We start from the raw sequence: 5,139 nt of genomic DNA, 5'->3' as shown, positions 1-5,139 counted from the left end.
ACTGACCAAATTCATCTGCCAAACCACTTTTGAGAGATCATAATTCTAGAAGAATATACATGAAAAGTGCCCAAGTTGGCCAGGACCTGCATTGAACTTTTATTTTTTGCAGTCTCTCATATATATATATATATATATATATATATATATATATATATATATATACTTATTCTCTCCTCCAACACTCTCCTATAGCCCACCCCACTCCACCTGCTCCCTACCCAATCATTCCTAGCCCCATGACTTTTAGTTACACTGTATTACCCATTTAGTTTAATAGGTCCATCTGTGTGGGTGTTGGGTTGAGACTATCCTTTGTTTCTTGATTGTTACATTGTTACAACTTAAGGCAATGACTTCCCCTTTCACAGAATCTACTACAAGAAATAGTTCAATAATAAGATGTAGCTTCACTGCCCCTACCAAGTACCTCTCAGTCTTTTCCTGGCTATTGATGGGCCCAATCTTGTGCAGATCCAGTAAAGTCGTCTGTAATTATTCAAAGCTCATGATTACAATGGCTTTGGATTTCCAAGAAGATGACATTTTGAAGTCCCCCCTCTTTTGAGTTAACACATTTTATATATTAATCCTCAGTCAGATATATATTTGGCAAAACACATCACTATGTAGGATGCTTCTTCATTCATTCAAACATTCAAAACCTTCTTTAGCTTAATGAGGTCCCATCTGTCAACTGTTGATATATTTTTGAGCAACCATAGACCTATTTAGAAAGTCTTAATCTATGCCTGTTAATTCCCCCAAATAGTAGAAACACTTCCAACATCCTTCTATGAACCCAGCATTACTCTAATACCCAAACCAGATAAAGACACAACAAAAAGTAGAACTACAGATGAAAATCCTCAATGAATATACATGCAGAAATAATCAGTAAAACACTTGCAAGGCAAGCACAAGTACTTTTAGGATTTTTATCAGTTAATATAACACCTTGGTCAAGTCAACTTATAGGAGAAAGGATTTCCTTAGGGCTTACAATTCTAAAGGGTTAGGATCGATGGTGGCCACAGCAAGTGATAGACATGGCTACTGGAGCTGGAAGATGAGAGCTAAGGGCTCACATCTCAAAGCCCATACAGGAAGCAGAGAGAGAGAGAGAGAGAGAGAGAGAGAGAGAGAGAGAGAGAGAGAGAGAGAGAGAGAGAGAGAGAGAGAGAGAGAGGTGGGATAGCAGGTAGCTTTTAACCCATGACCCCATGACATAGTATCTCTAACAAGGTCACACTTTCTGAGCCTCTCCAAACAGTATCACCTACTGGGGATTAAGTATTCCAATGTCCAACCAACCAACACACACACACACACACACACACACACACACACACACACACACACTAAAAGATTTTTCACCATGATGTATACTTCATCCAAAATATGCAGGCATGGTTCTATATATACAAATGGCAGAAACCTTTATATCTCATGATAGCAAGAAACCAAAGAAAAACAGGAGAAAGGCTAGAGTCCCATTATCCCTTTCAAGGGCATGCCCTCAATGACCTCACTTTGTTTTGCTAAGCCCCACCTACCAATAGCGCCATAAGCTGTATATCGTACATTGATAAATGTAATAAATACTATAAATGAACTTAAAGATAAAAATCACATGTTTTTTCAATAAACATAGGGAAGACCTTTTAACAAAAATCTAGCATCACTTAATGTTAACATGTCTAAAGAAATATAGCTAGAGGAAATATGACTCAAAATAATGAAGACTATATATTGACTGGCCCATATTCAATAACATGCTAGATGAGGGACAATTCTAAGCAATATATTAAAATTGGAAGACTATAGATGTAGTTGTTTCTATGATAATGGTCCCCATAGACTCACTCATGTGTTTGAATACTTGGTCCCCAGTTGGAGAAACTGTTTGGGAAGGATGGGGCCTTGTGGGAGACGGTGCATTGCTGGAGGCAGGCATTGAGAGTTCCAAGCACTCGTGTCTTTCCCTCTATCATCTCCAGCTTGGGGTTCAAGCTGTCACCTCTCAGTTACTTCTGCCGCCATGAGTTTTTCCTGTCATCTGGGGCTCTTACCCTCTGAAACCATAAGCCCAATGAAATGCATTCTTTCATAAGTTGCCTTGTTCATGGCGTTCTGTCACAATAGTATAAAAGTGGCTAAAATAAAAGAGAAGTCCATTATTCTCATTCCCAATGAATAGAGAGTTCAGTGTCCTAGTTAGAACAAGGAGAACAAGACAGGGAAAGAAAAAGGAACATAAATATTAAAAGAAGCCAAAGTATCTCTGGTTGTAGATGATATGACTACACATATGAGACCCTAAAGATCCCACTAGATGACACTTAGAACTGGCAACCATGTTCACAAAAGTGGTGGGGTACAAAATTTACCTACAAAATTCATTAGCCTTTCTATATATGAATGATAAAAACAGTAAAGAAATCAGGAAAACAACTTCAATTGCAATAGTCTCTGATAAACAAACATACAAGTAAATAAATAACCTCAGAATAAATTTAACCAATGAGGTAAAGACCTCTAAAACGAAAAATTTAAAACTATGAAGAAAGAAATTGAGGAAAACACTAGAAAGTGTAAATATCTCCCATGGTCATGAATTGATAGAATTAATAACATGGAAATGGTAAACCTACCAAAACCAATTTATAGATTCAATGTAATCCCAATCAAATTTGCAATGATATTATTTACAGGAATAGAAAGTATTGGAATTCACATGTAAACATAAATGACTTTAGGTATTCAAAGCAATTCTGAGGAAAAATATCAAGGCTAGAGGATTATCATTCTTAATATCAAATTACACTACAGAGCCATAGTAATATAAATGGCACAGTATTGGATAAAAACAGATGATCTGATCAGTGGAATAAAATGTAAGATATAGAGTCAAGCTTAAACAATTACAGTCACCTAATTTTTGTCAAAAACACTATCTTAGTTAGTGTTTCTATTGTTTCAATAAAACCCAGTGACAAAAAGCAACTTGGAAAGAAAAGGGTTTATTTGTCTTACATTTCCATATCTCTGTTCACGAGTTCAGGACAGTAGCTCAAACAGGGCAGGAACCTGGAGGCAGGAATTGATGTAGAGGCTATGGAGGGGTGCTGCTTACTGACTTGCTCATCATGGCTTGCTCAACTTCTTTCATTACAGAATCCAGAACAATAAGCCCAGAAGTGGTACCACCCACAATGGACTGGGCCCTCCCCCATAAATCACAAATTAAGAAAATGCTCTATATCTTACAGAGGCATTTTCTTAATTGAGGTTCCCTCCTTTCAGCTTGTGTCAATGTGACATGAAACTATCCAGCACAGACACTAAAGATACACACTGAAGGCAAGGGTATCTGTAACAAATACTGTTTGGAGAACTGGATGTCTGTATGTAGAGGAGTGAACCATGGCCCATATCTCTTATCATGCATAAAAATCAACTCCAATTTCATCTATTGATGAAAGTCTTCAGAATAAAAGTCTTTCAGATAGGAAATTCTGAAAAAGCTGTAAGGTGGAGACTATGCTATAACACACAGGATCTGCATTTTTGAGAAAAAAAAAGGATTCTTGAGTCTTGCAAACTAGATAAGAGTCTTAAATGTCATCTATGCCTTTAATCCTAGCACTCAGGAGGCAGAGGCAAGAGAATCTCTGTGAGTTCCAAGAAATCCTGGCCTACATAGTGAGTTCCAGGCCAGATAGGGATATGTAGAGACTCTCCATCACAAACAAAACAAAAAGGATCATTTGCTGTGCTCCCTGGTGCCTTTATGAGAGTACTATTTGGAGAGGGAGAGAGGAAGGCAGCACATTGGCTTTGGCAAAGGAAGGAGCAGGAACATGAGTAATGGTAGCTGTTGTTATATTTACTATGCAAAGCTTCCTTCTCAGTCTAATATTTAGCTTAGTAGGCTTTTAAAAACAAATGTAGCTTTTCAAAGGCTTGTGTATGGATCAAATAAGAATGACATAGATGTATACAAAATACATGGTTTGATAGTTAAGAAGCAATCAGAAATTACTATTAATGTTAAATATATTTAATAGTTATTAGTTTTAATATGGTTATTAATATTTAATAATGCACTAAGGCAGTCTTAGACATTAGAGTCATATAAACAATATTCAAAATACTTATTTTCCAGGAGTTCACTGACCTGGAATTATTATCTTGGGAAGGAAGCCCTTCCTCATTTCATTAGAGTTAATCATATCTCTTTTCTCCAGAGGTTTATGGAGCTGGGGAAATGATGAAACCAGCTGGAGATTTCCAGATGTGTGACTCTTATAACATGACATAGTTTTAATCATGTGGATGAAATAGAAGCACAGACTTGGTATTCGTATACTTCTCACAAATGTCTTGATGTGCTTCAAAGCAGATGTCCAAGGCCTTGCCTTCTCGCTCCAAGTGTCAATGGATTTAAGTGAGGTGGGCAAAAGAAGGAGGTGACAGGGACCAAGGCATAAGCCCATAGCAACAGAGAAGTGGATATTTTGGTTGGGTGTATAGCTTTGCCTACCAGTCATTTCCGTACCACATCTCTAGATACCGCTATTTGTCTTACTCTGTCCCAGCTGTTTGATCTAACGGAGCCTGGTGACCTTGGCCAATCAAAGCATCTTTTGCCAGGAGTTTTGGAACTGGGTTCTACATAGGAAAGTCACTGTTTCTTAGCAGCACAAGAAGCAGTGAGCTGTGAAGCTTATACAACACCACGGCCATACTCTTGCTATGCACACAAGAGAGTCACAGGAGGTAAGAAGAGGAGTAGAAAGAGGCTCTCCAATAACTCAGCCAAACTCCGGTGCAGCCTCTGCTTGGGTGCTCTGGGTCTTGCTGGGTCATATAATTGGAACAAATTATTTCAGACCAGGGCTAAGTCAAGAATAAATTCTTCCAGTACAGGAAGGCCATCCGGGCTGGCCACAGGATTGGTAGACATGCGGAATGTGCTGAGCAAAGTTTGGAGATTCCATTAAGTAACAAAAAGCCAACACTTCCAGCTCCTGGTATGGCCCCAGAGGGAGCAAAATGAAGCAAACAAACCAATTTAATGAGTGAGAGCCTAGTTTTATAAGAGATCCATTATACTTCCCAGTGAATCACTCTTTC

Source organism: Arvicola amphibius, chromosome 5 (genome assembly GCF_903992535.2).
Source record: "Arvicola amphibius chromosome 5, mArvAmp1.2, whole genome shotgun sequence".
Lineage (NCBI taxonomy): Eukaryota > Metazoa > Chordata > Mammalia > Rodentia > Cricetidae > Arvicola > Arvicola amphibius.
Note: the sequence above shows the minus strand (reverse complement) of the source record.